This window comes from Drosophila montana, unplaced genomic scaffold (assembly GCF_035044405.1).
Source record: "Drosophila montana isolate Dmon_TW-CO22-7 unplaced genomic scaffold, ASM3504440v1 contig_2438_1, whole genome shotgun sequence".
NCBI lineage: Eukaryota > Metazoa > Arthropoda > Insecta > Diptera > Drosophilidae > Drosophila > Drosophila montana.
The window spans coordinates 1,801,104-1,824,686 of NW_026997315.1; the positions used below are offsets into that span (position 1 = coordinate 1,801,104).

Consider the following 23,583-nt stretch of genomic DNA (forward strand, 5'->3'; position numbering starts at 1 on the left):
ATGCCGCAAACACATTTTATGGTTATTGCGAAATATACCCTGTAAAATAATTAATGGCTTACAGTTGAGGTTATGCATGCCAGACCTTGAAATACATATGTATAAACATGCATATGCTTTCAATTTGAGAATAGATCAGGCTATCTCCCGCTCTTTCGCTCTCTCTCGCTCTTTCTCCATCTCCTTCGCTCGCTCTTGGCAAACCTTGTTTATTTAAAATCTTTAATGTTTTCCCCACATCTCTCTTAAATCCAATCAAGGGCAACTCCTGGTCGAGCACTTGCGACTATTGCATTCTTGCATCACGTTTTTTTTTTTGTTGCTTTTATTGAAAATCGCTGTGGCTAGTTGTTGTTGTAATTGTGTTGCATTTACGGTTGCAGCTTTGCAACGCCAACTGTATTTGTTTTACTGTTTTTGAGGTTTTTTGCCAGGGTTGCCATAAAGCCTGATTTTATTGTGTTTGCTCTGTTGCATGTTGCTCGCCGTGGCTGTATGCGTAGCGTGGCACACAAAAAAAAAAAACAAAAACACGGAAAAAACGTGGAAAAAAAAACAAAACACGGCAGATTAAAAACTTTTCCCATTACGTAAAAATTAACAACTTTTTGTTGCTCCTGCCGCACAGACTAGAGAAATAGTTGTGCTGAGTGCACAGCCAGAGGCAGTTGCTTCTAAATTCTCTAAAATAAAACGGAGCCCCGTCGCAGCCTTTGTTCCAATGTGTGTGCGTATGTGCCGCAAGGCACATGGCGGGCGGGGTGCAGCCAATGAGTGCAAGTGCAACTGTAATGCCAGTCAAGGTCCATTTAACTACTAGCCAGGTTTAGGGCTCGCTTTAAATTACTGGCTGAAGTCCACTTAACAAGTAGCTATACGAATTGAATTTAATAAGCCAACTTAAGTATTTTTAGGTTTAAAATATATTTAAGAGAATTAACATGGTTTTAAATTATAAATGCAAAATACTCTACAAAATTAATATGCAAATCCTCTTTGGACTTGAAGACTTGAACAATTTGAATGAAGCGCTTATCATATGTCATAATGAATCATAAATATTACCTCAACTTCGATAACCTCTTTTAACAAATAATTTTCTATAAGCTTTGAGTTCAATGGGGAAATAAATTATTTTTAATTTGCTTTTCAATACTGTTCCGTATAATATCGAATTATAAAAGTGAAATATATACAAATATTTAAACAAGAATTAAATTGAAATTCCAAATATCAAAATAAAAGCATTTGAAAATCATTCAAAATTAACTTGGCATCAAACTCTACACGATTCTTTAATTACGCTATATGTGCATTATTTATAGTGTATCTGCAAGTCGGCTTGCAGCGTCTAACCCTTCGTTAATTGAATTATAATCAATATCATAAAAACTGCACATAATTTACAATAATTACGGTAATTACAGCTGGCTGCGTTTATGACTTGATTATCGGCATATAATCAGAGCCAAAAGCCTTTCGTGAACTTTGCTCCCATCAACATGTTGCTGCAACATACACACACAAATACACACACACACACACACACACACACAGTAACAGCCACAAGCGCAACGAGCAGCCACATAACTAATCAGCACGCGCTGTTTTTGGTTATTGCTTTTTGTTGTGTGTTTGCTTGTGGGTGTGTGTGCATGTGTTGTGTTTGTCTGTGTGTAGGGGTGTGCCTTTAAAACTCCCCCCTGCGCATAAATTTCAATCCCGCGAGGAGACGCAGCGAGTTTCAGCTGCAAAGTTTTGACTGCCCGAGTCCGACGACACTTTATGTCGCATGAAATTAGGCAGCAACAGAGAGACACACACACACACAGACACACAGAGACAGTGTCAACTTCTGTTGGCTGTTGACTGCTGGCTGGCACTGTTGATGCCACTTGTTACCGCTGTTGCCCCGGGATCGGCAAAAGGCTTCAGCATGGACACATCTAGCCAGCGGCTGTGCGGACTCAGCACACAAAGTATTAAAAGTGTCCAAATAATGATTGTTTTGGTTATGGCACAGCGAGCGCTCGACGCGCTAAGCCAGGGCGTGCAGGGAATTGCGTCCAGAGCTCCTGTCTCCAGCGTCCTCCTGTACTGACAGCATCAGCAGCCACAAGCAGAGCAGCCAAGACAAATGTGTCCTGTCTGTAGCGACTTCCTGGCCAACAACTTCTTCAGCTGGATTTATTTCAATTTACCAGCTGCATTTGGTCAAAAACCAAACAAAAATAAAATCAAATCAAATAAGTTTTCAAGCTTAAAGCAACAACTTGATACTTTTGGCTGGCACTGTAATTATGCGCTTATTGATTTTCAAGCCAGTAGTCAAAGTTAATCGCCATAGAGCCTTGTTAAACATGCGCCACCAACATCCAACAGCAGAAGCAGCAGCAAACAACGGCAACAAAAATATTAACAACTAATAAAAGCTAGCAAAAATGGCTGGGCCATAAGATACCCTGTATTCACCATTTTTCAAAATATATATTTATACCCCAACCCGAACTGGATTCAGAGTATACAGCATAACAGAAAGTCTGGCTTAACATTAATAATTTCAAAACCCAAAACAAGCTATTTAATTTAAAACAAATAAATTAAATTAACATTAATCAACAGATTATATTGTTCGCAGACCATATTGCAGCTAACTAATGTTTTGCCATTTTCTGAGAATTATCATCTCTTTGCATTAAAAAAAATTGCTTTTAATATGCTTTGAAAAGCAAGCCTTGCAATACATTCATGAATTTTTAATAAAATAATTAAATAACGTTTCGCCTCTACTTTCGAGAAACAGCTGGGAAAAGGATGCTAATAAAAGCTAATAATGCAGCTGCTTCGTTGTCTGATGCAAACACGGCGATGCAGAAAGATAACTGAATCATTTCTGCAGGACATGCTCTTAAACAACTGAAAAAAAAGACTGCAAAATGTCTGTGATAATCCAGTCAAGCAATTACTTTTCTAAGTATATTTTTTTTCGTATGGAAAGGCGTCCCTTCCAAAGGATTTATTATGTACCACAGTTTCAATGGTAATAAACATTTTTTCAGAAATAATAAATTAAATAGAAATATGAATTGCAATAAAGAAATATTTAATAATTATACAATATACAATTTAATGCATTTAAGCTATTTAGCTTTCTAATTTCTGTTTTAATGGATGCATCACTTTGTTTTAAGCTCCATGTTAAAATACTTGTGCATATTAAGCTATATATGTTTATTATACTTATTATATTTATGTTTATTATATTTATTAAGCAGATACTTAGAATTAGATGCCCGTTGCTAATTTAACTTTATTCAACCTACATAATTGTCAGACTATTTTTACACATAATATGTAGCCCTATAATGCAATGTTAAAATTAAATTAAAATTTGTAATTACAGAGTCTGTCAAAGATGTTGACGATGACTTTATGTAAAGGTGCACAAAAAGTCACATATGTTTATAGAACTCTATCGATTGGGTACCAAAAAAAAAAAGGCACAAAAACATAATATACCCTTTGTACCTATAATGTATGCTATAAAAAGGCGTTAATATATATTATAGATATATTTTTAAATGTATGCGCGTTGGGTAAAAAGAGTTCACGAGAAATGTGGCAAAAAAAAAGGCCACAAAAAGCAATTATGCTTAAATTAAAACTCATTCATTTGTGCGGAAAATGTTAAAATTCATACGAGACGTTGGCTTCATACGCGTTCTGTTTGTTATATATGTATTTGTGTATTTACATATAGTAGATATGTGCATGATGAATACGAGCAGCCGCCACATGCTCTACATAAATATATATATATACATATGTATGTAATTTGAACAACAATGCAGACTCTATGAAATGAAATGAAAATTCAATGCCAGTCCAAATAAGTGAAATATTTATGCCTTTTTTTTGTGGGTGTTGCGTTCTTTGAAGAGGCGCTTCTGTATTATTGTTTCATTGGGGGTTTTTTTGGGAGCTGCTTTCATTTTCGAAATGCTTTGCATGCTTGGCGCGGTGTTTGTTTTAGCTGACGATCCGAGGCAATCCAAACAAAATCAGCAGCAGCAGCGGCAAATGCAAAGTCGTCTACATGGCGTATGCTTGATTTGTCAAACATTACGCATACGCCCTGGTTTTGCTTATTGCAGCCAATTAGTCGGCGCACGGGCAGCTTCAATTCCTTATGCCATCAACTTTGACGACAGATGCCCCTTACCCCCTCCCCTTTAAAAGAAACCCCCCACTAGCGTGTATCACACGCAGAATTTTGATTTGCGCTGCCGCTTTGAAGGGGCATGCAGCATGGTACGAGGGGTGCGCGGCATTTCCTTAGTGTTGGTGCTGGCTGCCGCCTTTGCTTTGGCTTTTATTTCTATTCTTTCATTTTTTTTATTTTTTTTATATTTTACTCTCATTCGTTCGTTCTTTATTATGCAGTAAAGTTTCGCAGCAAAAGTTTTCTTCAAAAATAATTTGTGAAAAAAAAAGTTTGCCGGCCATATCTAAGAGTACGTGCCTGGTACCTTACTCTAAATTCAATTTCATTGTTGTATTTGGATGCGGCAAGTGTGTGTATGAGGCGGGGGGAGGGAGCGGGGTGCACCGTTGCCTGGTTACGTGAGCTTGATAAGTCACATTCTGGCCTATGCGTTGGGTCTATTTTCAGAGCAAATAATCTACTTAAGTTAAGTATAGCTGATTTAGTCCAAGGAATGCAGTCTTTTGATTGTTACGTACTGACATTTTTTTTTATTTTTTACTAAAAGAATTTTTAAAACAGTAACTGCAAACAAATTTAGAAAAAGAATATGAATTGAAGCCAAAGCTAATAAATCTAAGAATTGTTATTAAGGTTTTGCAAGTTCGGACAGCTTGGAACCTTTTTTGCCATTATTATTTCTATGTTTTCGATAAAGACCAGCTCAGTCAACTTTAAATCTAGTATTCCACCTTAGTTAGTATTAATTAGCTGCATACAATTGCTTCTGCTTGATTCTGCTTACCAATGTCGTCCGCTTGCTGATTGCCCTCAATCCATGAGTTTGGCTTGAATCTCTTGATCGGATACTCATCTTCTTCCGGCCAGTCTGGTGGCACACAACGTTTCAAGCTTTTCTTATAAAATAAATTGCTGGTCATCATTGTGGAAGGGGTACTTTCTCACTTATATTTGAGTAAGCAATCGAACCGTTGTCTGCTCCGATATCTTACAGTATTTACTTGCTTTTAATATTTCCTTAAATATAGTATCTATTTTGAAGTCTTGTCAGTGTTTGCTTAGATCCTTTCTAATGGGTTAGAAGAAAGAATAAATTTAAATAAAAATGTATATTTATTTATTATATTTTAAATATAAGTCTTCGTGTACCCCAAGCAGATAAATATTCCATCGTCAATCATTAAGGTGCCTCTTTGATTTACCCAGCCAACTTTCTGGCTGGCAACTTGGCTTTATATAAAGTGTTTTCATCAGAGCCAATCTGCATGGTCTCTTCTTGATGGTCAGTTTTCCATAGTCACTTGTTCATGCTACTTCTCAGACTAATAAAATTTTTATTTATAGTCCGTCATAGCTCGCATTCATCGAAAAGATACAATTATTTACTCCTGTACTATATATTTTCTCAATCATACCCTTCTATGATATCGATGATATCCAGCTAACTTCACCCGATCCTCTGCCGCTTTAACCGCGTAGCCGTAAGTATCGAATTCTCAGACAAATGAGAAATGGTCACTTAAATTGGCAAATCTCTTCCCGTCCCCGACTGGCCAAAGGACCATCATTTATTATTCATAACCTGCCCAGTTCAACACGTTCACTTAAACAGCACTCAGCTCAGTTCCACTCAGTTTAAAGAATTACCCGTCCTTTCTTAAGCCCCATTACCCACAGCCATGTGACTATATAGTATATATATATATTAAAAACTATTCAACTTGAGGCTGAGATACAAACTTGCTGCGCGCCCATCTCAATCATATTTTAAACTGAACTTGTGACACTTGGCACTTTCTTAGCGGTCACATCATGACTGTGTCTTGACAGAACATAACTCAGTCAAGTTGCACATTAACTTATCACCCTGTTCTCCCCTCCCCTCCCCCCCCCCTCCTCCTTGCTACTCATTCTCTTTAACAGTTCCCCTGACACTGACTGCGTCACGCTTTACGTGTATTTTCAACATTTTTATGGTGCTTATGGTATGCTCAGCTTCAGCTCCAGCTCCAGCTCCAGAGTTGTTTGTAGCTGCTGCTCAACTATTTAATAATGTTGGCTACCATGTTATGTAGTCTTCACGGCTGTGCCGCGAGCATCATTTATATGCCGCCCCTGGTTGCCGCAGGCAGGCAAGCAGGCAGGCAGCAAGCGTAACTCTACCTGGCGCCTCTGTTCATTTGCAAGTGTCCTTGTCTGGAGCTTGCATTTATTTATTTTCTTCTTTTTTTCCAGTCAGTGGGGCAACTGCAGGCTGACTGCAATCCACTTTTGCACTTAGCAGGGATAACGTGCGGCTTTTTGTCAAAGCACCAGGCGGAGACGACAGCTGGAGGACGAGGAGAACGAGGCGGTCAGAGCATGAGAGTTTGGCTGCGGGAAACCACAGGTTGTCGCAAATGTCACACCAACTTGTCATGTCCAACAGTTTATGGCCATGTCAAGCTGTCGGTCTGTCCAACTGGCCATTGTCTGCAAAATAATGTGGCACATCAAGAAGCTGCCTCCAATGTCTGTGGCAATAGATACTAAGTAAATTTCAATGGGTTCTATGATAGCTCATATCACTTGGCCTTTGGCCGTTTGCCAGACATGGGGGACACTAACAAGCGCTACTAATTGCACACACACGCAAACACACACACACACACTCGAGCTCAGGGCCATAATGAGCCATGGCCACAAAGCAAAGCCAGCACTAGAAATAGTTACAGGAGCAGCAGCAGTAGCAGCAGCAGGAACAGCAGAAGTTTCAGCAGCAGCAGGATCAGGAGTAGGAGCAGGAGCAGGAGCAGTAGATGCTGCTGGAATGGAAACTGTAGCTGGGGAGCTGGTGCTAATGGCTCTTTGCTTCCGCCGCATCAGTGCAATGCGCAGCACAAAAATTTTGCAGCTTCTTTGGCGTTGGCAAAAATTTAATTTAGAGCCAAAAACGTAACGCAACGTGCCGCTATCCGTTGCACATTGCAGCAGTAGGTGCAACAGTATGGGCTTGGGTGCCGCAACGGCAGCATCCCTGGCAACCAGCACCCAACGAACTCTGGCGGCCGCCTCGGACTTTTGGACTCGCTTTGCCGACAACGTTATTTATGGCATTCCAGAGCGGCCTTTGGACACTGTAACCGCATTTCTTGCCACCGCTGCCGCCGGAGCTGATGCTGCTGCTGCTGCTGCTGCTACTGGTGTTGCAGCTACCGTTTGCCACTTGGACCGTTGCCCTGTTTAGAGCTGGAGCCGTTAAAACACACAGCAGCCAAAATGGGCCAACTGGCCAAAGGGTTGGCCAAAATGCATTGCCGTCTACGATGTTGTAAAATTAAAAAAATGTGCTGGCAAAAAATTAACGAAAATGGAGCTAAAGGTTTTCTTTTCAATTTTTTTCGTTTTTTTTTTTCTGTCCCAGCCATGAGAAAAATATGTGGTTCAGTGCGAGTTTATCATCAGCTGAGTGCAAATGGAAATTGCCCATAAACGAAAATAGATATTAAAAGTGTAAGAGATAAAGCTTAACAAATTCTCTGATTAAGATAGATTTTAAACTGAAAGAGACATTTAACAATGTACTATTATTCTGTACTTATTCTAGTCTATCAATTATTACCTTTAAATTGTAGAACTTAATTAAGCATTGAATTTGCAAATTTAAAAATCAGCAGGGTCCTAAGATAAAAATTATAGGCAAGAGACATCTTTTTAAGAGAGTTTTTTTAAAAAATTAGCTAAAAATGAATATATTTTTATTTCTTGCGCCCACACACAAAATCAGAAGGGTATACAAATTGTGCCTTATCTGCGTCTACTCCACAAAAATCAAATATAGTTCTTGCTATAATAATATAAAAAGTTAAGAATCCAAATGAAAGCATGACAAACTCACTTTAAAAATTCCACAAAATTTTTAAAACTTGAAAGATTCACAACTCGAAGAAAAGAATATGCCATATTTTTTAAACTTTTTTTTTATGTGTTGTTAACTGGTCTGATTAGCATCTGAACAGTATGAAGATATTTCGAACAGTTAGAATTCCAATAATAACAATTTTTTTTTAAAAAATGAACCAAAAGAAATCAGTTTGTTTACGTACCAATCAGAACAGACGCTGTGCTACCAGCTGCTTGTTGTTATGACAGCACAGTTCTCAGAAGAATGTTGGTCGTCATCACGATCGAATGTTGTGAACTTCATATGCTCACTTCGTCGCATCGAATCGGTCCGATAAAGAACTCATAGTCCAAATCTCCAAAACCGTCGCGATCCGGACTCCAGTCACGATAAAATACTGTAGGTCCGCTCAAGCGGCGAAATATTACCATCCAGCAAATTAATCTTCACAACGAGCTGAATATGTGACAAGACCCGGAACTTGGATCGTCGCAAAGCCCAACCAGCTGTTGAGACTAATGCAGCTATCAGGCTTGCTCGCTGGTAATTCTTCGAATCCTCTAAGTTCAGCAGTTGTTTCGTTCGCAGCCCCCAATCGTAAGTTCCCATTCCCTTACTCTAGAGTAGCCCTTAACATTGTATGTGTCACAGCTTGCTTGTTTTTTTTTGCGTCTTGCATATTTGCCAGCTGCTCCACCTTCTTCTTTTTAGCGACTATATTGGCTACGAGCTCATTATTCGTTGCTTAATTTTTCAAATAGACAACCAGTTGATTTCGCAGGTCTTTTAACTGCTTTTTCCGATCTGCTAATTGTGCATCTTTTCTTTGATATTGCTCGGCCATCTGCAATAGGGGCTTAATCACCTTATAGCAATATGATGCGCATTGGCTCTCCAATTGCTTGTTTCGAACACAAAACTGTTTTCAAATTTAAACAACATGAAGTTGCTTTAATTTACATTCAAGCACCTAGACAATATTATCCCTAGAAATACGCCAATTTAACGATCGATTGTTGCGTGCAACATGTCAAAAATAATCATCAAATCTTCTGCTTGGTGTGATCAACACATTTTAACACTTTTTTCAAGTTCATATTCCAAATTTTGAAGAAATGTTGTTTATAAGTACGAAAAACAAAACGGAAATTGCAAGACACCAATATACCCTATGTTTGCTTTGTAAACAGAGTATATAAAACCCTAGTTTCTATCTCTGAATTTTTCAAGTACTTACTGAATTTGGTAAATTCCCTTAAGTGGTGCTTGGATAGAACCAAATTACAATTAGCATTGACTTACCAATCCGTATCGAAGGCCGTGCCAAGCAGATATTTTGATTCCACTTGGAAATAGACAGATTCTATAAGGAGTCAGTGATAAAAGAGATTGATAAGAGCTGCTGCTATTTAAGCTTAGCTAAAGTGAAAAGAGGAGAAAATTAAAGTAGAACTGTAAATGCAGGTAAGGATTGTCATTTTTTAAGATAGTGATAATCAACTGGAACTCTATTTTAATAAAAAAAATTAAACGAATTAAATACTTAATTAAAATGACGTTAAGAAATAAGTGTTTTTGGGCTTCCTTTAAGCTCAGTTTTGTAAAACGCAAATATAAATTGAATAAAGGCCCTTTAATATCTGCAGTGGACAGCTTATTAATTGAATGAAACCAATTAAATGTCTAGAACAACTATATTATTATATGTTAGCCAGAAATTTGCATAGTTACAGCAAAAGTTAATTAACAATAAATTAAATTGATCGGAAGTTGCAACCACGGTGCCACATTCCAAAATGAGAATATGCCACATTAGTTTTGCAATTTGCCTGTTTAGATTTCAAAGCAAATGCCCCGCTCAAAGGGCACCACCAGGGCCAACTGTGGCTTGGCCGGCAGCACTTGGCACCTCAAGTTCATAATTATGTGCAAAATATCAAATGAAACTTTCATAACTATGCACAGTCCGACAAATGGGCGGGGCAATGGACGCACCAGCCAGACAAATGGCCGCACACTTTTTCCAATTCGCTGCATTTGTGGCAGCCACCCGAATCCTTGCCCCATTTACCCGCCCCACACCCAAATGCTCTGACCATGGCATACAAAAGAAAAACTTTAAATGTTATTTGCTGCCGTATTTTTGTTTGTATTTTTATTACATTTATTGTGCATTTGAGTGTGCACAATTTTGGCCAAGTGGGTGAAACAAACAGTTTGTAAAAGAAATCCGGGAAAGTACTATAGGAAAGAGAGAATATAAAACTATTATCAATTTTGAACAATTTTCTTGAATGTTTATTTACGTCAATTTATACTTTTATCAATAATTCTAAGCCTTGTCAAATCTTGTCATGAACTCAAGATGAAAATAATCTATAATGCAGCTCGAATTTATTTAACTTATATATATAGAAGATAATTCAATATATTATTTTTGTAAACGGAAGACAATTTAATATTTAATTTATGCAAATAGAAGACAATTTAATACTTAATTTATGTAAATAGAAGAAAATTAAATCCACAATTTTTAATTAATTTACATTGCTTTTAATAGCTATAAATATAAAAGAAACAAACTGAAATAAAACGTCAAAATTTAGTTTTACAAACACAATAATGTTTCTATATGAAAACTGTTAAAAAATAATTGTATTTCATAACAAATTTGTATCTTTTACTTACCACATCAATCTGCAGATATAGCTAGAAGACAGGTCACCTAGGGATTAACCATATCTATGATTATTTTGATAGCTATATTTAATGCCAATAGCATAGTAGGCTAGTCTTAACAACAATTCTTTAAAGCATTTAATTAATTATGATGTATAATATTACTCCAAGACAATAGTCGCAATATTATGGGGATCAAGTTTATGTTCATAATATTTTCAATTGTAAAAAATGAGGTTTATAAAAAATAAACTTCCTCAATTATCATAAAGTTACGAAGCAGCCTACGCAGCACATTTAACCCTTTGTCAGCTCTTTATGTTTTTTCGTTTTCTATATTTGTATTTCCTGTGAAGCAAAACTAATTTTGAAGTCAATTAAAAATGTAGTTGGTCTGTGTTTAAACAGATGAATCAAATGGGTAGCCAGGTGCCTGGGATCAACCGCAGGCCTGACAAGCCAGCCAGCTTCAGCTAATCCCGACAATAACTATAAAAGCTCTGTATATTTGTGTGTGTGTGTGTGTGTGTGTGTGTGTGTGTGTTTATATCTAGGATATGTACTTATATTTATGTGCAAGTGCTCAGCTTATTTCCTGCGCTTATTGTCGATTTCTTACTTATTTTGCGCACTTTCCGCAATATTTGCCAGCGCATTTTTTGCGATTTATGATCCGTGCGCGCGCTCCCTGCCGGCAATTGCAACGGATATAAACATTTTTGAACTCATTTCAACTTCACATATCTGCCAGCTATCTGCTATCTGTTATGAGGGGACTAGTTGGGTGGCGGGCGGGGGTTGGGTCTGCTCAACGTTTATGCTGCTGCCTCATGAAATGGCACGTGTCGTTGCTGCGAATACTACATACAGATACGAGTGTATATAAATTTCCTTCTTATATATTTTTTTTTGTGTTGCTCGTTGTTAGCTTGGCAAAGTCGCTGCAATCCAGTGTGCTTATGTTTCACTTTTCACAACATAAATCCCCCAAGCAGCCGTAGCCGCAGACTCAGCTCAGTTGAAGCTTGCAGGTAGTCAACTAACCTGCCAGCTACCAGATATAGATACGCAGATTCAAAGATACAAAGATACAGCTGCTTACTTAGCAGCAACTTAGACAAACTTCAGTGAGCCGTTGAGCAAAATGTAAAACGCTGAGCTATTTATTTAGATACCAGCGCGGCTTTGTGCGACTTTTTCGAGTGAAACTGTAAGGGAATCAGAACCATGCATTATGCTCACTTATTATTATTCCTATTATTATTATTTGCAGCCCCGTCTGACAGGTAAAGGCTTAAGGAGCAGCTTCTCTCAGCTTATGCTGCTGCTGCTCCTGCTTCTGCTCCTGCTGCTGCTCCTGCTGCTGCTCACATACAAGAAGCTGCGCCCCCTTGGCAGAGTCAAAGTTCGCTTTGCCAAACGACAAAATCATTTTCTGTTTCAAATCATTTTCTTTTTATTTTGCCTTTGCTGCTTGGCAAAGTACTATTTAATTTTTTCTCTGCTGTCGGCCTTTCAATTTTCCCTATTTTTGCGTTCTTTATTTAGCGCAAAGTAATGGCCACGCGGCCATATTAAAAATACAGAGTATACATATTTAAGTGCATCACAGCCGACCAATGCAAAAGTGCAACAGCATGCCAGCGACCAGGGGGGCAGTTGCCGTGGGCGTAGCATGTTTTGTAGATAGTGGATGCAACGTCAGAACTTTGGAAATTATTACTTTGCTTTGTTTTCGTTGCATTCAAAAAACGCTCTCTGCTGCCGCTGATGATGTTGCTGCTTCCAGGCCGGCTCCAGAACTGGGCTATGCGAAACCGACCGCCAAACTCCTGTTAGCCTACAGGCTAGATGTGGTTAAACCTTGAAGCACCTACTAGCAGTTTGCTCTCGGAAACTCATCCGGAAGTTTGTCTTTAATTATATATGTATTTACTAACTTAAAGTTAGTGTGTAGCTTAAAGGCAAGCAATGCCAGTGTTATTGTATTTATTTAAACATAAACATATACTTAAATTTAGGCTAGGTAAATATGGAGCTGACTGCAGAGTCTTCGGCTGTTCAATTTAATATGAATAGTAATTATAACATACAATAATAATAATGACCACGACAATAATAAATAACATTAAATTATAATTGAGATGTTTATAACTATTTTAATATTCCGATTTTTCTCATATTTCCAAAAACTTTTATTAAACCTAAAAAAATTGTGAGTTATTATAATATTTACTATAATTATATGATTCTAATGTAAGATCTGCTTGAGTGCAATACAACTTTTTTTTACCAAGAAACATATTATAATTGATTTTATTTTATTTAAATATCTTTAAATTAAGCACTTTTAATTTATTGTAGCACTTTATTATAATTGTAAAAACTTAGTCTTTTTTTATTCAGTTTTTATAATTCGCCTTACATAAATTGTTAGCTCACAACACAAATTTGGCGAAACAACACAAATTTGCCGGGTCTCAAAATTCATATATTAATTTTTCAGTAAATATTTATTATTTAGTGTAACTTTTTATTGACTTTATTTTCAAAGCTTTAGGAACTCCATTGTAAGCAACTGCCTGCAAATAAGCCCAAAAAGAATATATTATTTATCACATATATTATTTATGATATCTGTAGCTCATGCTGTTGTCTGTATGCGCTACTACTTATTCGAGATATCTTACTGGCTATCTATCTATTAAACTGCCTCTCAGTCAGTACTTAACTGATGCTCCATTTCCGTCTCTTTTTTCTGTGGTGTTGCCGTCTCTGTTTAGCTGTCTGTGGCATGCATTTCTACTTTTGCTCATTAATAACGTAAGCCAAGAGGAATACAGCACAACTTGCAACAGCGTCAAAATAATAATAGCAACAACAACAACAACAGCAACGAGAGCAAAGAGAGTTTACAGCGTCGACTGGCCACAAAACTTCTACGAAAAACCAAGTCAAAATTGAATTATGAATATTTAAAATGAAATTTAAGCATTGCAGCTGACGCAAAACGCAGCTCTTAACGGCTTTGAAAACCCAATATAGATACACAAATTATAAAGCAAGCTATATGCTACTTTAAATACTATGCAACAAGCTGAAGCGCTGGTGTCGAAACAATTTGCGACACTAGAGCAATTAATAAATAGTAAATGCGCCCAAAAGTATGCACTAAAAATATGCAACAGTAAATTGCGTTGCACGGGCGACAACGTTGCCTAAGTAAATGTCAAGCCGGGCATAAATAATTCACCAGCAACGGCTATGGCAACATCATCAACATGTACAAACACACGGGCTCACATCCGCACACGCACACACACACGCACACACACACGCACACACATTTGCATTGTCCTTGCTGGCAACATCATGCCTCATAAATTTCAACAAATGCAGCCATGTCAGTCACTCAGTCACCCAGTCAGTCATTCAGTCAAGAGTCCCTGCTAGCTTCTGTCCCGCATCCGTGTTTATGTCCTGGCTGCTGTCCAGCCGTCCGTCCCAGGTAAAATCGCTCGAGGTGAAAATCTTTGCACTAATGGCGCTGTTTTACATAATTGCCATGACATTGTACAAATTTATTCAACTGCATGCGGCCATGTGAGCACAGCGTGACCTCGAAATGAAAAACTTTAAAAAAGAAAAAAAATAAGGAAATACGTAAAAGTGTTGCAACAACAACCTGGACTTATGCGCTCATGCCGCCAAAGGGCTTGGCAAACAAGTAACTATATCAAAAATGAATAGCTTACTGTGCCCGCCCCACAGCCAACTCCCCACAGCCCCTCCACACTCGCCCGACTGCCTCATTGTCTAACAATGAAAAGGCTGCCACAGAGCGCTTTGTGCCGCATGCGACTGCCTCAGAAATATAATAAGGCAACAGCAACAAGGGCAAACAAACAAGCAGCACACACAGAAGCCATAGACTAGACTCTGCTACCTCTGACTAACTGACTGACTGCTTGACTGACTGACTACTTGACTGACTGACTGACTGACTGACTATTCCTTGCATCCTTTTTGCGCAACATGCTCATCCTTAACCTCCTCTTCGTCGTCGTCGACGTCGTCTTCATCATTGTCACCTTGAGCTTTGGGTTATTGGGTTTTTGCACACTCGTCCAAGCGTGTGCCTTGCACTTCACTCGATCTCGGTGTGAAAAACAACAACAACAACAACAACTACAGCAGCAGCAGCAGCAGTAAAAGCAACAGCTGCCTGCTGTTTGGCCACAAGGAATTCCAAATATTCTACACAAATTAAAGCATTCATGTCTGCGGATTGACAATAATTTTTTGTGGCCATTAAAAATAAAAAGACTTGTCAATTTGAGAATTTTGCTAAAAATTTCTATTCATTTAAATAAGCTCAAATTTTATTTGCATAGTTTTTATGATAAAATAAAGTATTCCCTTTCTCAGTTCTTCATGTTAAATATATAAAAATTCAATTTATATATATGTATTTTTTATTTATATCTTTCAATCTGCTAGCAAAATATTATAGACTTGATATTTATATTGTTTTTAATATAACTTTATGTTGTATACGTTTTGTAAGGCTGAGCTGAGCATTTGGGAATATTTTTGTTATACATATATACTGTTATTATTTATACATTTTTATAGATTGTTATCAAGAAACAGAGTTTATTATAATAAAGCGTGCTAAGGTTAATATTTTATTCTCTAAGTGCCTTTGAGCTTTGTGTTGAAAAAAAGAAAAAAAAAATGTGCCTAGTAAAAGATATAAAAAATACTGTTACATTTCTTAATATATTTCCATATGTCCCATTTCTTTTTTTTAATCAAAACTATTACTATTGCTATTGGTCTAATTGAATACGAATTGGAAATGTCTGAAAGTAAATACTTGTTGAAATCTGATCAAAAATAAACAAAAATCGATTGGTTTTTAGCTAAAATATTTATTTAATATAGATATGAATATTTCAGTAGATTTATAATATGATTTAAAGCATATGATATTTAGAAAGCTTTGTAGGATATTATTTAAACTAAAAGAATCTTAGTTAGTTTCCCTCAAACTTAAACTAAAGCCAAATCGATTATAAAAAAAAAAGGTACAGACAACAATCTTTTGAATGAAAAGGAGAAACATTAACCAGCTGCTAAAATAAACCGATATGCCCGCATATTTGTGAGCGAGCGCGACACAAAAACGGCTGCAAACAAGCAAACAAACAACTTTGACTTTGACTTTCTAACTCTGCCTTCACCCTGCACTCTAGACGCCCTCAAGCCCCTCGGCCCCTGGCACACTCTTCGTGTCTGCGTGTGTGTGTGTATGTGTGTGTGCGTCTCACTTAATCGCATGCAAAGGCCAAAGAGCATCGAGTTGATAAATATTTGCTTTTGTCAAAATATTTGTGCATACTTTCGGGCGCAACACTTTCACGCCTCAGTTTGTTCGGTTTATACGGTTTATTCGGGTTTTTTGTTTAATTTTAATTGTGCCAATGAAACTCGAGCCATTGGACTTGAACTCGAATGACCAAAGGCTGAAAAGGATTTTGGCCACCCTTGAGAGGGAAAACCTGAAACCCCAAACCAAGCAAGCGAACTCATGTTTGTTATTTATGTGAAAGTGTGTGTGTTCACGAAGAACATTCGCAATTTTAAACAGCGCCAACTTGACCATGCTATTTGACAGTGCCCCCCAATGGCCACTCCCCCCGCTTGCCTGGCGCCATCGCGTATTTATTGTGCACGGCACATGCAGAGCTCATGTAACATTTTATGTTACTTGCACCCCAACCCCCCCCCCCCCCCTTCATCAAGCTAACCCTTTTACTACCTACAAGTGAGGTGGGGGCTATTTATGCGCGTGGTGTGTGTAGCTCTGTTTAGTTTTGGTCCACGTGCTTGGCATAATAAGCGCTGCCAGGCAGCCGGCTGCCGACTGCCGGCGGCGTCTCTCGAGCATTTCGTAGCTGCAGGTTAAAAGCGCATTACGGCTGCAACTTCATAAATTGCGGGCGCAAAGCCAAGCAGCAAAAGCCGCAAAAACAGCGGCTACAATGTGTACATGCCAAGCAGTTGGTTACGCATAACCACTCGGATTCCTATTCCCATTCCCCAACAAATTCAAATCCCATTCCGATTGCAATTGCGTTAGCGTTTAAAAACGGTGCAATCGCATTTAATGCAAATGTTGGCTTACAATCAGCCAAAGGGACTCGTGCCACATGTCGCAGGCTTAAAAGCCAGAACATGAATGTGCCACAAAGCCAAAAGGGCACAAAGTTCATTAACGAGTGTCACAATCGAGCTGGAGTAATAAGAAGATTATGTCCTTTGATATGCATTAGGATCTGTCATACAATGTGCACTCATACAAATTGAAAAACATATTTTTTTAAAACGTTGATCTACTATGCGATTCTCATGGAAACAAGTAAATATGTATTAAAGTTGTGCTGGCAATATAATAAACATTATTTGTGCATGTATGCAATTGTTCTCTATGTATATATACCCTTTTATGCGATGCTCCTAAAAACAAGTAAAAAAGTATTATGTTGAAAAGTTGTGCTGGCGATTAAATTAATAAACATTTTTTGACTATGTATGCAATTATATTCACATACGTACCCTCCTGACTTCAATTAGAACCTACATGCATTACAAATTTGTCACAGATATATATGTCTTTTTTTTTGACAATTATCTACCAACCTCTATCTGTGATCATACCCTAATTTACTCTCTTAGTTGCTTGATTAGCTAGGTGATAAGCGTTGCTTGGGAAGGCACAATATAAAATTTACTCCCTTACACTCTATTGGCTCCCTCTTTTTGAAAGCTATTTATAAGTTTGGTCTATGGAAATATATTTTTAAATTGAACAGCACTCGGAATGGCGTTTTAGCATTGTTTTACGAAATGAAATAAGAACACCGACCTTTAATTCTAAGGAAAGATTATTTGGTTTTGCTACACGAATTGCGATAGAATAAACTATTCTTAATAATGGCTGATTGTGTGTAGATTTCAATAGTTTGACAATAGCTGCTTGTCTTCCATCTTGAGTGCAACTCTGCCAATTGAACAGCTCTTGACAGCTGGCAACTGGGCTAAAATACTAGGATGAAATTGCTGTCTTTGTGTGCTTTGACAGCTAAAAAGCAGCAGTTGCAGTCAATTGGACTGACTGGCAGTCGTCTGGCTGAGTTAATCGATATGAGCGAACGCATCCGGCACATGTCTGACGGCAGTTGGAGAAGAATTGCCAAACGCACACGCATAATTGACAACATTTCCGCGGCAGCTTTTGTTGTTGCTTGGCCATTGAAATCATTTTAGCTGAAACTGAAATTGAGACTCGCAGTGGATGCCAACTGCAGTGGCAGTCGCCGTTCCATTGACAGCAGCAGCAATACAGATACAGATACTGATACAGACACACGGACTGGCATACCAGTACGGATGCGGATGCGGGCGTGGACATGGCAGCGAGTGGGTGTCATTATGGCTCGCGGTGCGCTGATTGCCGGCAGCTGCATTTCAGACATCCTTGCATCCTTTCATCTAGCCATCCATCCACCAGGCGGCTTGCCTCATCAATGTTTAGAACAATGCCATCAATTTTCGCATTGAATTTTAATCAAGTTGACGTTAGGGGAATATGATAATTAAAATGGCGGGCTCAGTTCCAAATGCTCGTAAGCGCAACAAAATGACGTTCAGCTAAAGGGGGACCATAATTGACTTGACTCTAAGATATCCTGTAATTACAAAAGTATATGCCTTAAGTTACTTTTTGCTTTTACATTTTTAAATTAGGTCGATTTCACGTTTATCTATATTTAATGTATTTACAAAATATTAAATATTATGAGAAATATGAGTAATAGAAGACTATAAGCTTATGGTAAGTGCTCGTAATTTCAATATAAAAGAGTAGTTGTTAAACAGAGCTATTAATTAACTTATTGGAATTGTAATTGAGGAAGCAAGCAATAAGTGTCTGTCAGTGAAACTCTTTCTCTCTTCAATACAGGCTATTAGGCGTAACATCAAGTCAAGTGCGCTTAATTTGTGTAACTAGTAAAAGGGGGCGCATCTTCAGAAAAGAACGGCCATTAAAGCTGTTATAAGTGAAAATGTTGTAAATAGTGCAACATTTTGGCAGTTGCATCAAATTTGAGGCCTCGAACCGCATAATTTAAATGGCAGGTGGGCAGCGATGCGCAAATTTGAAAAGGCCGCAAAGGTATCGGCACCGTCTGGCAACTGATTGCAATTATTTTCAATTTGGGATGAAAGCATACCCGCAGCCAATACAATTGGAGTAGTTAGCATTAATCTGGGTTAGCAACCTGTAACAGGGTGCGGAGTTTATCTAACCAGGGCTGAGGTCAAGTCAACAAATATTATGTTAAGTCAGTCGAAAGTCATAGCTCAATTTTTATTTAATGTGCGAGCTATCAAGGAAGTTCCATTTGATTATAGTTTATTCCTCTCTTATTAAAATTGGATACGCATATAAAAAGTAATACAATTTTAAGTAATAATAGATATTTACTAAAAAAATACTAATGATATGCCAAAAAACTATGGCTTGATTTTACTGTGAATAATACATTAACTATTTTAAGTAAGTGTTTAAAAGAAACCAGCCTCATAAAAATTATATACAAATATAAATATTGATATTATTAGCGAGAAAGTAAAAAAATACATTGTAGACACTTTCCCTTTGCAGATATATGTGAAAATATTGAAGCTCGTAAATGCTGAGTTTGATGAATTTATCTTGGAAAACAAAATATTTATATACATATAAGTACCTACTTTTGGACCGATATGAAAAGCATAGTAAAAAAAAAACAAATAAATGCCGATTTCGGTCAAGAAAAGTTTTCCATACAATAACCTACTTTTCATCCGATCGTTCCTATGGCCCGCAACAAAAAGAAAGCTCTAAACATGGAAGACTAGTTCGCAAAGAAACATACAGAAAGACAGACTGAGATAAGGACGGACAGACGGGCGAACAGACGGACTATATCATCTCGGCTGTTGATGCTGACTTAGAATTCATTCTATGCGTTACACATTTCATGACAGAATTATATAACCTCTACAAGGGTATAGAACGAGTTTTTAAATTTGATATTATAGTGTGTTTATCAATGTAAATTGGTATTTATTAAAAAAAATCCACATTTTATCTGTACATATATACGATAAGTAACTAAGCGGACAAAATATCAGTGCTCATTTTCTTATGAGTACGTAGTAGCTTTTAACAAAAAATCTAAAATCTCTATAGCAATAGAAAATTTCAAATGTGTATAAAACTTAAATTAGCCAAGCCTTTTGTCATTTTCCAGTGACAGTTTAGCTGGCCACAGAACGTTATTTGGACACTGTCCAGCTTCAGTCCAATTCATAGACCCCGCACAGCCCACAGTTCAGTCAACTGCCGCTGCCATTGGTATTACCTGGTAATACCCGTTTCATCTGGCCATGGTCGACAAAGAAAAAAGGCGGATAAAACCTCAAAAGCCGAAACCAAAAATGCACTCTTTCACGCGCAATTCGAGCGCCTGGATATGGGGGAGTGGCTGCGTTAGTGCGGTAGGCGGCAATTGCACCGTTAATTTGGTGTTATACACGCACACACACTATCCCACACACACACACACGCACACACACATGTGCGTTGGCGTGTTTTGGTCGCTGGCAGAGTCACCAAATGAATTCAATTAATTAAATTAGTTCAACTCGCAGCTGCAGCCGTTATCCGCTAGTAACGTGGCCAAAGAGATCGGATCCGGGATAGGGGTTAGCGGGATATATGGGGAAGTCGGGGCAATTGTCGACGCGGCCATTACGCAGCTGAATAAAAATTGCGCGATGCGGTCAATACTGTGCGGCGCAGTCGGCGCCGCCGTCGACTCAATTATCGCTTTTATGAATGGGCAGCAAATTTTGCAAAGCGCCAACGACGCGACGTCTGCCTTAACGGAACATTTTTGATTATCCTTCAATCGGGCATTGTGATTTCCCTATCATGTTTGCAACAATGTTATGTTGATAATTGTACAACAATAAATACTTTTGTCTTACTTAACTGTAATCTAAGAAGAAACGCCAAGGGTGGAACGAGTGGAATCGTAACATTAAGATTTCAAAGTGTTCAAACTGCTCCAGTCAAACGTTTCATTAATAAAGGTCAAAAAGGTTATTATCTCTCATGCGGGCAATGTGATTTCCATGTCATGTTTGCAGCATTCCATGGAGTTTCTAATGATATGTTCATTAAGATTTCTTGAAAATGGGACAACAAAACATAATTTTATTTTACTTAACTGTAATCTAAGAAGAAACGCCAAGGGTGGAATGAGTGAAATCGTAACATTAAGATTTCAAAGTGTTCAAAGTGCTCCAGTCCACCGGTTCATTAAAAAAGGCCAAAAAGGTTATTATTTACTCTCATGCGGCAATGTGAATGCCATGTCATCTTTGCAACATTCCAAGGGGGCTATAATGAAATGTTCATTAAGATTTCTTGAAAATGGGACAATACATATCTTACTAAACTGTAATCTCAGAAGGAACACCAAGGGTGGAACGAGTGGAATCGAAACACTAAGACTTTAAAGTGTTCAAAGTGCTACATTCCAACGTTTCATTAAAATAGGTCAAAAGTGAACCGAATTCAATAATCCACTAAACTACGTATGCACTTGGCATGCTGTTCCATTCCAATATACCATTGAACAAACTCAATCTTTATTAAAATTTTAGGGAATTAAAGTTAGGAAGAAGCAAAAACAAAAGTCTGGCTACGAAATTGGCCCTGGATACTTCAAGTTAGGGTATTCGGATGTCGCTGCTTGCACATCCGGAATTTTCTTCGTGTTTCAGACTGCGTTTGGCATTTGCGCAATTTGTGCTTCGATTTTTCGCTTCGTATAATTACGTTAAGCGCATAATTAAGTTGGTCGACTACAGGTAATAAATTATGAGCAGCAAAACCCTTTGCCAATTTTTCCGCAACCGTTTTTGGGTTTTACATTTTTTTCAGCTTCATTTGATAAAATTGAATTTGATGCGCCAGCGAAATGAAATTAGTAGCATTTTTAATATGTTTAATTTAATTTGTTGCTGTGCACAAAAACTTCACGGGAAAAAACTCATGTTAAATGCTAACATATGTTGTAGGCCCGCTTTGTCACGAGTAAAATGTCAGCAAAAATAATAAAAAAAAACAGCGGCAAAAACATCAACAGCAAAAAATATGGCTAAAAAAATGGGGTTTTACAGTTGGCGTTCATCATGCCATGAATTACGGGGCGTCAAACTGTCAAGCATGCTCCCAGTCCAGCGCTTGACAGATGAACTAAAGGCCTGGCCACACGAACTGCCTATACCACAGGCAACTGGCGTGAGGGGGCGGGTGTGTGTGTGTACGGGAAGGGGTACGGGATGTAACTCGCCTCTGACTCCATTTGTGACTATTGCTATTCATAAAAATTGCTCAATTCCGCACGCGTTTGCTATTTTTGTTGCAAGCAACGCGACCGTTGCTTTGTTTCTCTTTATCATCGTGCCACTGCGACATCGTGAATGACACCAAACAGATGTGGGCGCCACATCACAGCCAGCTACATAGACACCACTTACCATTCACAATTTACTGGGTTAGGGCATCCGTCCACCACCACCGGCTGAGATTTTCATGCAAACAAGTGATATTTTTGTTGACAACTAAAAGCCCCAACAGAGCCAGCAAACAAGTTAAGACTTTGCAGGCTTATATATACGACTAGAAGTTACCTCATAATTACATTCAATTTTTCATATTCGACTCAATATCATAAATTTAACTCATTCAGCTCAAAATAACTCCCTTAACTAGTTTATTATTATTATTTATTGATAATTTACTGAAAATTTGATAATTTGCCTGAATTTTTTCATCATCTCTTTATTAATGTTCCAATCATAACTTTAATTCATTCAGCAAGAACTCCCTTAACTTGTTATCATTATTTATTGGTAATAATACTTTAATTCATTCATCTCAAAATAAGATAAATCTGTATACCATTTTCTCCTTAAACTCTGTTAATTTTTTATTTTTATTTTATTTTATTTAAATCTTTTTTAAAACAAATTTTCCTTAGACTTTTTATAATTTTTGTCAACTTTTATAAACTACACTAAATACTCGTACGCTTGTTTTTTGTATTGCAAGTCAAATTGCAGCATATCTAACCACCTGCAATCATATTGTACCACTAATCTGCACCCAAGTCGTGTATACCCCGCCTGCCTGGAAAACAGGATAGACATATTTACGCTCAACATGCGCTGAAAAAAACGCAACGCGATGCGATGCGAAGACAACACAAAAAACAAATGTGCCTGTGAGCGGGTTAAGTGCCAACCAAACCCGCACCACACCCGCCCCCACACCCCTCTACCCATGTTTAAGCCCCCACCTAAACCGCCCCCCTAAGCCCACACTCTTGCCGCACTTCAGGCGGGCAGGCTTAAAAGGCCGTCAGTTGGTTTTTCAAATTATACCTCGAAATTATGCAATTCCATGTGTGTAACTTTTCCTAACAAAAACTTTGTTTTGCGACGCTTGCAAAAATGCACGGCCATAAATAATATTTAATTCAATTTGTAGCGTTGCAAAAATCCAACAACAATAACTCGCTATAGTTTAAGAAACATATTAAAAATAGTTGAAACTGCTAAAAATATTATGCAGCTCTTGCAATTGTTGCGCCGTGTGCCGAATAGAAAA

At 37.9% G+C, this 23,583-nt stretch overlaps 1 long non-coding RNA gene across 2 annotated transcripts; it reads right to left on the minus strand.

Annotated features, from left to right (window-relative positions):
* Positions 1-4,726: 4,726 nt before the first annotated feature.
* On the minus strand, positions 4,727-5,289 carry LOC135428179 (uncharacterized). 2 transcript variants are annotated; one of them, XR_010436221.1, is made up of 2 exons: positions 5,010-5,289; positions 4,727-4,944 (listed from the first exon to the last, which is right to left on the minus strand). It is a non-coding gene; the product is annotated as an uncharacterized LOC135428179 (long non-coding RNA). The 2 variants fall into 2 exon arrangements; XR_010436222.1 differs by having other exon boundaries at positions 4,727-4,956.
* Between the last annotated feature and the right edge of the window lie 18,294 nt (positions 5,290-23,583).